The sequence below is a fragment of the Palaemon carinicauda genome, chromosome 20 (genome assembly GCF_036898095.1).
Source record: "Palaemon carinicauda isolate YSFRI2023 chromosome 20, ASM3689809v2, whole genome shotgun sequence".
NCBI lineage: Eukaryota > Metazoa > Arthropoda > Malacostraca > Decapoda > Palaemonidae > Palaemon > Palaemon carinicauda.
Window position 1 is genome coordinate 67,038,822 of NC_090744.1, and position 12,500 is coordinate 67,051,321.

Below are 12,500 nucleotides of genomic sequence, written 5' to 3' on the forward strand. Positions count from 1 at the left end.
TTTGTACTTAGATTGTGTGAATCTGAGCAGGTTACTGGTACCTCCCAGGTCTGTTGTTAAAGAGACGGACAGGTTTATATACGTGTAGGAAACCTTAAAGAGTAAAATGAACAGTCTAGTACAATAAGTTCTTACCTGTTTGCTTGGAACAATAGGAATCTTAGTTCCGATATTATTTTAAATATTAAAAGAATCAAGGATGCTCTGACTTTATACATAAACTGAAATGTTTGGGGCGAATTAGACGCAAAGATTCGTTCTATTGTTTATTACAATAAAATTTAGAAATCATAGATGTCATCAATTATATATTACACTGGACAATTCTGCATAGAAGCATAAACAGTAATAACAGAAAATAAAATCAGTTTCATCTGAAAAGGAAACACCAGCCACTCTATGGGAAATATAAGAATTTCACTAAGCATTCTGTTGTTACTAGGAACACTGTGCATATAGGTATGCCTGGCACTTGTGTCAGTCTGTTATGCTTAAAGTCACCCGTGTGAATAGAACAGTCTCTAGTGTCATCACTAAACACAATACTCAACACGATATGACTTAAAAGTTTATCATGTACACCCTTCACTAAAAGTCCCAAATAGTGCACTGTTCTTCGCAGTAATCAAGCGTCAGGTTTTATTACACTGCCCGCCGCCACCACATGAAATTTGATTTCTTGTAATTGTTTCGCGTAGTGGTTGAAAAAAAACTCTGGACGACTTCCATCCAGTATAAGCACAAAGGCTTTCAAACATCATCGTCAGAAAGAAATTCAGAGACGAGGCAACTTTTTTCGGATCATGACCTGCAGGTCTGGATCCGTTCTGCGTATAAAGTAGGTGATTTTCGCCCTTATCTGTTTCAAGGATAACGTTGAACTGGAAGTCTCTCCCCTGAAAAGCTGACCTCCCTTAAAGTCTGAAGTTCTACGAAGATAGACCTTTAGGCATTTCACTGGGCAGAGGGATGCTTCTTCCTTCAGAGGGCAGATTCTCCAGGGACCCCATCTCTTAGTGGGCAGCTCGTTCTTGGCGAGAAAAGTCGGGTCCGGAAAAGGTTCAGTTCTCCGTTGTCTGTGAACTGAATGTGGCCATCATCCCTCGACAGGGCCAATATTTCGCTAACTCTGGCTCCCGAGGCTAGTGCAAATAAGAATATCACCTTTTGAGTCAAGTCTTTCAGTGAGCAATCCTCATTGTTCAGGGTTGATAAGTGAAGAACCTTATCCAAAGACCATGAAATGGGCATAGGAGGAGCTGCGGGCCAAAGTTCAGCGCAGGCTTTAGGAATCTTGTTGAAGATCTCATTGGAAAAGTGTACCTGGAAGGCGTAAAGCATTGGTCTAGCTAGGGCAGATTTACATGTAGTAATCGTATTGGCTGCTAAACCTTGTTCATGAAGATGGATGAAGAAGGACAAACAGAAATCTGTAGAAATCTCCTTAAGTTTCTTCGCCTTGACAAAGGCCACCCACTTCTTCCAGGAAGACTCATATTGTCTTCTTGTTGACTTTGACTTGTATTCTTCTAAGAAGTTAATACTGTCCCTAGAAATCCCGAACCTTTTCTTGACCGCTAAGGTGAGAAAATCATGAGATGAAGGTTCTGGGTTTTCACTGATGAAGCTGAGACAGTCAATTTCTGCACTTGCTGAGTCAGAACTGGGTCCGGCAACGGGATCAGCTTCAGGCGTAGTTCCGTTACCAGAGGGAACCAGACGCTGTTGGGCCACTTGTGGGCCACTATTGCTGCTGTCCCTCGAAAGGATCTCAGTTTGTCGAGGACTTTCAGCAGAAGGTTGGTTGGAGGGAATAGGTAGATCTTGGACCATCTGTTCCAATCTATGGACATAGCATCCATTGCTTCAGCTAGAGGATCCTCGTATGGGGTTATATACCTGGGTAGCTTCTTGTTGTCGCTCGTTGCGAAGAGGTCTATATGCAGTCCTGGGACTTTGCCTAAGATGAAGGAGAATGATCTTGCGTCTAGGAACCATTCTGACTCTATCGGTTTGATCCTGGATAGAGCGTCCGCTGTCACATTGCGGAACCCTTGAAGGTGGACTGCTGACCAGTGCGGAGGATGGCTAGTATTACTTGGTTTATGTGAGGCGATCTTGAGCCCTGTCGGTTTATGCATCTCATTATGACTTCGCTGTCTACAACCAGACGGATGTGGATTGAGCAGCGGAGTTTCAGTGTCTTCAGAGAAAAAAAAACCGTCATGGCTTCCAGAAAATTGATGTGGAAGGTTTTGAAGAGGGGAGACCAGGTTCCTTGGACTTTCCGATGATGAGAGTGGCCTCCCCACCCTTCTTTCGAAGCATCCGTGTGAACGGTGACTGACGGTAGAGGTGGTTGTAAGGGAACCTTGTTCCTTAGGTTCTTGGCCTCCGACCATGGCTTGAGTAGTGATCGCAGACAATTTGATATCGGTCTTTGTAGATCTCTTTGAGCGTTTGATGCGTATCTTCTCCAAACTCCTGCTGCATCTTTTAATTGTGCTCTCAATACTGGATATGTCACTGAGGCGAACTGGAGGGACCCCAACACTCTCGACTGTTGCCTTCTTGAAATCCTTACGGACTGAAGAAGTCTTTTGACAGATCCTGCTATCTCTTTCCTTTTCTTTGATGGAATGGAAAGGCAGTGTGACTGCAAGTTCCAGTGGACACCCAGCCACTGAAACTTTTGAGCTGGAGACAGTCGAGATTTTTCCAAGTTGATCCCGAATCCCAAGTGTTCCAGGAACCGTACCACCTCCTTGGAGGCCCGCCAACACTCTTCCTCGGATGCCGCCCACACCAGCCAGTCATCCAGGTAGGTTACCACCCGGACTCCCTCTAGGCACAGTTGACGAATGACTGCATTCGCAAGCTCAGTGAACACCCCCGGAGCTACGTTCAGACTGAAGGGCATGGCTCTGAAAACGTACTTTCTTTTTTTAGTTTGAATCCCAGGTAGGGGGAAACTTGACGGCTGATTGGAACGTGTCAGTACGCATCCGTCATGTCTATGGAGGATGTGTATGCCTGTTTGGGCAAAAGGGTCCTGATGTGTTGAAGCGTCAGCATTTTGAACTTGTAGTTCACTATGAACTTGTTGAGTGGTGACAAGTCCAGAATGACTCTGAGCTTTTCCGAGTCCTTCTTCGGAACACAAAATAGCCTTCCTTGAAATCTGACAGACTTCGCCTTCCTTATAACTCTTTTGTTCAAGAGTTCTTGAACATATTCTTCCTTCTTTGGAACACAAAATAGCCTTCCTTGAAATCTGACAGACTTCGCCTTCCTTATAACTCTTTTGTTCAAGAGTTCTTGAACATATTCTTCCAATATGGGGGTTGAGTGTTGGAAGGATTGAGGGAAGTTTGGTAAAGTTGAGCTTCAACTCCACCCTAGTCCGTTCTTGATTAGGGTGTGGGCCTAGGGATCGAAGAGGAAGAGGAAAAGTCTCCCTCCTACCGGTAGCATCTCAATTTGAGTGCTGGGCGGAGGATTTACCTCCTTGGCCACGTCCACCTTTGTTGCCCCTACCTCTGAAGGGGCGTCTGGAGGATCCTCGAAAGGAACCTCGAGACTTCGGCCGAAAGGTTGTCGATTGCCTTTCAAAAACTGGGGTGAACACAGGCGACTGGGTCGCCAGCGTTTGGGGCACCAGTTGGAAGGTGGTGGGTGGTTGTGCCACCGTCTGGGGCACCGTGGCCACGGGAAGCTGTTGCTGTTGTTTAGGCCGAGAGGGCACTCTTGGTCGTTTCGACTTATTCTTCGGCTGGGGACCCTCATCAGCTGAAGATTTTCTTTTAGTGGACAAGCCCCATTTAGAGAGAGGGTTTCTGTTCTCTGTAGCGGCTTTGTCCACGACCTCTTTGACCACTTCGCTTGGGAAGAGGTCTTTTCTCCAGATGTTGGAAGCTATCAGCTTCCTTGGTTCGTGTCTCACCGCAGCCGAGGCGAACACGAACTCTCTGCATGCCCTTCGGGCTTTAATAAAGTTGTACAGGTCCTTTGTGATTTAGCGAAGACCATGTACATGTCTGGGGTATCCGGGATGCTTGCCATTGTCTCTAGGCCAGTCTGCAGAGACAAGAAAGCAGCAAGACGTTCTTTTGTCTCCTGTTCTCTGCACAGGAGAAAATCTGACAGCTTCGGGAGGTCTTCGCCGAACTGTCGTCCGGCAATATCTGCCTCCAGCTTCCCAACTGTGAAGGTTTTATGAACATCCTTCCAGTCTGCATCGTCTGATGGGAAGGCAAGGGAGAAAGGTCCACACTCTTCCAGTGTAGGGCATGGTTTCCCTACCTCAACTGCCTTTAAGGCTGCCTTAAGCCCTTTGTCCATAAAGGGAAAGGCACGTTTGGGGTAAGCAATGAAGGACAGGTGCTTCTTGTTGAGAGCGGGCACCTTGGAGCTAGTAAAGGCCCTCTCCTTTAAGGTGGTTGTATATAAGGCCTGGCCCTTAGAGAGTTCAAGGACGATGGTTTCCTTCGGCTCTGTCTCCTCTTTGGATGCAGGTTCCGTCTTTAGACGGATATAGCAATCCGGGTAGGCCCCTTTGCTGGGCCAGAACTCAATTTCCTCTATTGGGACAGTGCCCAGTTTTTCTGAGAGGAAGATCTTCCCCCCCGACATAGGCATGTGCTCTGCGTACCTCCAGGGGTTGACGTCAGAGAAGGCGGGGAGATCCTTGACGTTTAGCTTGTTCGGGGCTAAACGTGTTGTGACCAGCTGATGCATTTCCGTCCGAAGAGAAGCCTCTTTCTCGGACGATTTCTTCTGAATATCCTGCACCATGGACAACAGCGAGTGCAATGTACTCGTGATGGAATCTAACTGGGGTGCAGCGGAAGAAGTCGAAGGCACCGGCTCAGTCACCGTGGCTGATGATACCAAAATCGTTTTGGCTTTCTCGACTTCGGCCTCAGGTGGAACGTCATCCGCCTGATCCAGTTCCTCCACTAGGAGATTTTTCTCAGTCTCCTCCGAGACAACTGACATGTTGTCCTCTAATTGGACGCTCTCCAAGGCATCCGAAACTTCAGATTCTACCGGAATCTGAACATGGGGAATCTCAGGTTGAGCCTAGGGAATAACCGCATCCGAAGATGCCCTAGGGAAAAGACAAGCCCTCACATTTTCATTAGGAAGGTATGGGCCAGAGGTGTTCTTCTGGAAGCCCCTGACCCATTTTCACTGCATCTCCCTTGCTGTGTCCCTTGACTCAGTAGACTTTTGGTCGTCAAAAGCCTCTTTAACCAGTTTTTCACAAACGGTACATACCTGTGGGTCCCAGTCAGGGCATGTAGTACGGTACGGTTCGATTTGTTTTTTCGTAATTCGTACCACGCATTTTTACCGTACCGTAATTTCGTACAGTACCTAAAATTTCATACTGTACTGTACTTGTACAATATTTTATCGTACCGTGATTTCGTACTGTTTCTGTACCTATTTTTTTTTACATTGCAGTTCATATAGACATAACATTGTACTTTTACTACTACTACTACTACTACTACTACTACTACCACTACTTCTACCAATTCAAGAAGATTGGTGTTATGTAATACACTAATGATAAAATACAATTTTATTTTGCTAAGGTTTCAAAAGGAAAAGGTTCAGTAATACAGTATTAGGCATTCATACATATTTATGTGTTGCAGCGTAATAGCATTACAGCGTCAACAATATCCTCTTTTAGACCTAGTCTTAAATCATTAAGAATATAGCGCAACCCAGAGAATGTGCGCTCTACGCTCGCTTGAGTAATAGGCAGAGCAACTGCTACTTCAGCAAGATTTTTTAGTGCACTTTCTTGTTGATAATGCCACCACTGAAAAATACACTCATTTTTACTGATACGTGGAGCTTTGGCGAACATTTTGATAGGCTCAGCCACTTCATTCTCTTTGCTTGCGGTATCAGTTGCTCTGCTTACATCACTGACTCGGAGTAATTGCTCTGCAATATCTACTGACCCAAGTGCTGAGTCACCTTCACCATCACTATCGCCGCTCGTGAATGAATCGTTTTTTGCCAGCATTGAGACTGACCACAGAGTACTAGAAGAAGAAATAGTTTTGATATTTTTCCAGAGTCCAAGAAGATGTATTTGACGAAGTTCCTTCTGTTCTTCGGTGAGGAGATCATTATATCTTCTGTCAAGATACACAGCAGATAGGAAAGCAGGGTTCCTGAGCACAGAATCTTGCCGTTTTTCCATGTCTTGAAGGAGAAGTGGTGCTGTCCCTGCAGTGCTTCTTTCCAAAACAACTTTTCACTTAACCCACTGAGCAAGGAATTCTCCAGCTGTGAGATTTTTCATCTGTAGTGCACATGTAGCCTCACGGAGTGGTTTCAGAGCTTCTGTTATGTCACTTATTTTCTCCCAATCTTCCTCTAAAATAAGTAAAGATTTATTAGCTAGGCCAATTTGGTTCATGAATAACTTTTTTTCAAGGACACTGTCCAACATATCATACGTTGAGCCCCATCTTGTTTCACAGTCTAGTTTTGGAAGTGATATGGAGCTGTTCTTGAATATTAAGCGCATATTTTGTGTATGCGTCTTATTCACCACTTTCCGGACCCTACATAAGATATGTTTTACGCTGTCTGTTTTCAGAACATCATGCACACAGAGTTGCATGGTGTGTAAAGTGCACCTTACTGATGTAACACTTTTAGCTGGTAAGTGAATGTCATTTACTAAGTCATCTAACTTATTTTCAGCAGCTTCCAATACTTGTTCATCATCGTTTTTTTCACTGTCACTCAAAATTTCTTCACTGTTTCCTTCCTTCACCCATGTGTCACTCTGCATCAGTTTTCCTACTTTGATTACGTTTGATCCGTTATCTGTGGTTAACGAGTAAATTTGTTTTTCTTGTATTCCAATCTTATTCAAACAATCTAGCAAAACTGATTTGATCTCTTCAGCTGTTGCCCTTTGTGTCATTTCCTTTACGGAGGCTGTCAATACCTTCAATTTGCCATTGATATCAGACTGCATGTTCACTCCAAGGAAATGACGCCCACGTCGGGTGCAGAGATCTAACTTCACACAAACCAAGCGCTTATCGAACTCAGTCCTTAACTCAAGTCTTCTTTTTTTCTGCGGCTTCAAGAGTCAGAGACCGAACAGCTCTTTGACTTAATGACACACCAAGCTTGTTTGCAATGGGACCCATAAGCTTTGACATGGCTGTTTTCTCAAAAACAGACAAGGGCAATCCGTTGACAGTAACTGCTTCCACGACAAGTCCCTGAATCTCTTGCTTACTCATTGCGTATTCTATCACTTCTGTTTTCTTTCTTTTTGCACACGAATCTTTGCTAATCGTACTGACAAAATAATTAGATATATTTTCTCTCTCCCGTTTCCTAGACGCATTGTTTTTGGCATTGTCCAGGAGTTTCTTATATTCCTCCGCATGTCGTCTTTTCAGGTGATCACATAATGGGTTTGAATGAAGTTCTGCGCCGGGCTTCGGTGTGTATGAGTAACCACATCCAGACACAAGGCAACTTGCTGAATTCTTCATAATGGAGAAGAGCTCAACACCAACAAACTCTCGGTGCCGACCCATTGTGAGAATCTGTAAGACAAAAAAATAGCATATTAGATTTAAAAACGAAAAAAATGTGCTCATGGCTTGCACACAAAAAAAAATTTTCTCTCTCTCTCTCTCTCCTCTCTCTCCTCTCTCTCTCTCTCTCTCTCTCTCTCTCTCTCTCTCTCATGGCTTGCACACAAAAATCTCTCTCTCTCTCTCTCTCTCTCTCTCTCTCTCTCATGGCTTGCACAAAAAAGATCTCTCTCTCTCTCTCTCTCTCTCTCTCTCTCTCTCTCTCTCTCATGGCTTGCACAAAAAATCTCTCTCTCTCTCTCTCTCTCTCTCTCTCTCTCTCATGGCTTGCACACAAAAATCTCTCTCTCTCTCTCTCTCTCTCTCTCTCTCTCTCTCTCTCTCTCTCTCTCTCTCTCTCTCTCTCTCTCAAAACTATTATAATTTTGCTTGAATTCTTTAAATAGGGAAGAGAACATCATTCGAGTCTTACCTTATGTTTGATCAAGCTTCTCTACTGAGTATTGCCTCCGTAGCACAAAAGCAGAGTGTAGCGGCAGTCTTTCGAGTAGCAATCAGCAGGCCTCAGTGTCCTCACGACAGCGTTAGTGTCCTGACCTGAGCTGATGTAGTGAGTGTGCAGACCCAGTACTGACTGATGAATGATGATGAATGGAGGCTTGGAGGGGTTATAAATGCGTTGTCACGTGTGTCAAGGCTGGGTCAAGGCCAGGGTAGTCTTCTCACCTGAGCCGGGGATATGCTTTAATTAACACCCCAGTGAGAAGATCTCTGCTAATCCATTATGGTCACACACCTGGTTGACTTGGGCGGTGAGTCACCGGCCAAGTCAACCAGGTGTGTGACCCTGGGTGGTTGGGCGGCGGGGGTCCGGGCTTGGCTGCTTGCGACACCTATCCGAATTTGGTACGGAAATGGTACGATTAAGTACGGAAAAAAAATCGTACTTTCGTACCGTACCGAACTCGAAGGAAAATATCGTACCGTAATATCGAACCGTACTTACATCCCCCAAAAAACCGTACCATACCGTAATATCGTACCGAACCTTACCGTACTACCTGCCCTGGTCCCAGTACTTGAGAGCCCCCTTGGTGATTGCGCAGCGAGCATAGGCCCTGCACATGTCATGGCCGTAGAAGTTCTTACTACGGGCCCTGCAAAAGTTGTTCCCGCACTCGGGATGCTCTTACTGTAAAGAAAGAAAAGCATATAAGTATTCGGTGAAATTCTCAGATTTCAGCATACATACTATTAATAATATTAGCTTGGATAGGATAAGCTAGAGATAGGAAAGACACCTACATGTGTTTCCTGTCCAGCCAATTGCTATGACCACCTCCGATATTGAATGCAAAATTCTTTAAGAATTTTTTTGGGGAAGATGATATCCTTTGATATAGGGTGTCTTCTTGACACAATCTTCCAGGTTCAATATTGGGGATTAAAGACAATAATGGTTAATGACCATTAATGGAAGAGAGAATCGCTCTCTTATAAGTGATGGTCTCATAATAGGCTGCCCATGAAGCAACTTGTAGGTTGGAAAAAACTTTTGGCCTACAGCACTGACTGTCGGCAGCATGCCGCCAGTCCTGCCAGGCCTGCCGGCACATGCCGGACCTGCCGGAATCTGCCGGGCAAGCTGGCATATGCTGGTCTATTTTGGGCTATTGAAGGCAGTTACTGTCTTCAAAGTAATGGGCGGCAGGCCGCCGGCAACGGCTCTGCCGGCCGGCAGTGGCTCTGCTAGCCGGCAGCCAAGGATCCTTCCCTCGAGTAGGACCCGGCGGCATCCGGCGGCAAATGTCTAAGTTATGGGTGGCCGGCTGCCGGCCAACAACTTAGTTGCCAGCAGTTGGTCCCAGTATGTCTATTGTCGTTGGGTTGTCGATCAGCGATGCCCATAGTTAGCGGCAGCAGAGCAACTGCCGGCCGGCAGACAATTGACATGGCACAGTAAAACGAAAGGTAGAGAAAAAGAGAGGATGGAGGAAGACAGCTCAGCCTTGCCGGCCTACATCCAGAATGAGAGTTCAAGTGAAATGGGGAATTATATTCGAGCTTCCACCCAACCATATCCCATCCATATGGGCTATGGAAGGCAGTCCAAGGGAGGACTGAAGAACACTCTAAAGAATACGAGGGTACCTGCCGGCGGCAGACAGGGAACCTCAGGCCAGTTCTACAAATAACCCTTAGGGTCAAATGTAGAACGACAGCCAGGAGGGTGTTGGCTCATCCAACACGAAAGAGACAGAGGGGAGGAGGTAGATGTCCTACAACTTGGTAATGCCCGAAGGCACCGCCTAACTTAAGGGATTCTGGTCTCATGGAATAACCTCAGGTAGGATAAATAATTTCCCCAGGTTGGGTTAGTCAAGTGAGAGAGCGGCCCACAGGACACAATCTCACAAGAGAACAGAATCTCGTACCAGAGACCTTAGGCAGTGAAAAAGTCATTTCTTCGGTCTAAGATCTACCAGCAGAGGACTGTCTGCTAGGCCAAGGAAGGGGGAATTGTCATACAAAACCCTCCACGTATGGTCTAGGGAAGTCTAGCCTCCTGTAAAAGCAGCTTAACCTGACATGGGAAATCATTTCGCCAAGACAGTAAGATGCCTATCACAGACTTATTACTCTGATGTCCCGTTCTAAACTCAAAACCGACTCAGTGGTTAGGAGAAAGAAAACGGAACGTCTCAGTAAAACTTTGCCAGAACTCGGTTCGCAGCAAAGTAAACTGAGAATAGCCTAGGCTAACCAAAGGGAAGGGGGATTGCTCTTAAATCTCCTCGGAGATTAGTATCGACTTAAAAGGTATAGGAGGTGTCAGTCTCCCCTTAAAAGACAATACAAGAGCAATGGGGACATGTATGAAAGTATACTAAAGCCCCTAGGCTAGTAGGATAGGAGCATTGAGAATCGTTCACCGAAACTCTCTGTATACTATCTTGGAAGAGGAAAACATAAGGCAATAATATCATAAATGTGTAAAATATTGCCTGAGCTTCAATAAAACTTTACCAGGAAGATTATATCATGCATGAAGTGTGTAGGTGCCTAGGCTAGGAAGCCTAGCACTCGAGAGGCTCGAAATAAATAGCCAAATCCACAACAAAAATGACATAATATAAGAATCCCTAGCTAAAATTCTAAATAGCTAAATTTATTAAAGCAATTAATGCCGGGAAAGGGTCGCTCTGACTAACTAAATGTACAGAAAGAACGACCGCGTCCATGACGCCATCCGGCTGGCAACAGCTCTTGTTACGTTAGTTACGATCTCAATCGAAAAGCAAAACTGGCAAGAGCTTACATTTACACAATTCAAAGATATTACTTAACTTTCCAGAAGCTGATGAGGCTGGTGAACACATCATAGCGACAAATAACTCCAAAATAGTGAGAGATAACACGGGATAACACCGGTCAACGAAGCTACGAGAGAAAGAATGGCTTGGTGGCGCCTCACAGTGGCGATTTAGCGCACTATTTACAGTACGGTAGGAGTGTCGAGAGCGTTGTCTCTTTAACGACTCACCTTATTCTTGCCACTCTTTCCCCTCGAAGCGAAAGCGCTATTGGGGGTGTAGATAGCCATGAGACGTGTCAAGAATACGTCCTCTGATATTACACGATATCCCCTTTTAAAATTTTAAGGGATATTCGCTACAGGAGTTAGAATTCTGGATACCTTTGGTAAATTCTCTGGGATATATCACTGTAGTCAAATATACCTAGGAAGCTACTAATGAAGGAACTTCCATCACGACGACATGGCCTGAGCCCAAATATATATATATATATATATGTATGTATGTATATATATAAATATATATATATATATATATATGTATGTATGTATATATATAAATATATATATATATATATATATATGTATATATATATATATATATATAATATATATACATATATATATATATATATATATGTATGTGTATATATATATATATGTATATATATATATATATAAATATATATATATATATATATATATGTATATATATATATATATGTATATATAAATATATATATATATATATTTATATATCTATATCTATATGTATATATATATATATATATATGTATATACATATATATATATATATATATATCATCATCATCACTTCCTCCCACGCCTATTGACGCAAAGGGCTTCGGTTGAATTTCGCCAATCGTCTCTATCTTGAGCTTTTAAATCAATGCTTCCCCATTCTTCACCTCCTACTACAAGTTTCATAGACCTCGGCCATGTAGGCCAGGGTATTTCAACTATTTTAATGCCTTGTGGAGCCCCATTGAAAGTTAGTTGAAGTAATTTCTTTAATTCCTAACGCGTTATTATAATAACATTGAATGGCGAGACTACAGGATTACAAAGATTTCTTTGTAATTTTTTTTTTTTTTTTTTAGTTAAAGAAATCAGAAAACAGTCCTTGCCTTATGAAATTGTACATTTCTTAGCTAATGTTTGTTATATTCGTGTTAAATTCCGTCATTTGTATAAAAAATAACTTACCATAGAGAAAAATGGTGTAGCAATCTTTTTAGAAAATGTGTAAGTCAAAATTTTTCTTCAATCGGATATCCTGAGTTGTTATTTATTAGATAATTTTATTACCTAAATGATTACAGTATATATTCTATATTTTTTCCTAAGTCAAATATCAGCACCTTTTTCTGAAAATATTACAATCATTTGATTCAAGTATAATTATTACCTTTATGTATACAATATGATATATGTAAACTTATATTCATATGGATATTTATGTAAGATTGAGTGTTAATGAAAAAGTCATTTGAATGTGTTCTCTCCCTCACATTTTTCATCCTCTATTCCTTTGACTCATAATATGTAATATGATATAATTTCTATACTTT

The 12,500-nt window shown here is 43.2% G+C and overlaps 1 protein-coding gene and 1 pseudogene across 1 annotated transcript in view; one reads left to right on the forward strand and one right to left on the reverse strand.

The window, feature by feature from the left end:
- The window catches only part of LOC137659858 (limbic system-associated membrane protein-like), a 234,897-nt gene that overhangs the window by 101,138 nt on the left and 121,259 nt on the right, over positions 1 to 12,500 (forward strand). The gene's annotated exons all lie outside the window — the stretch shown is intronic.
- Positions 6,281 to 7,592, reverse strand: LOC137614475 (uncharacterized; annotated as a pseudogene).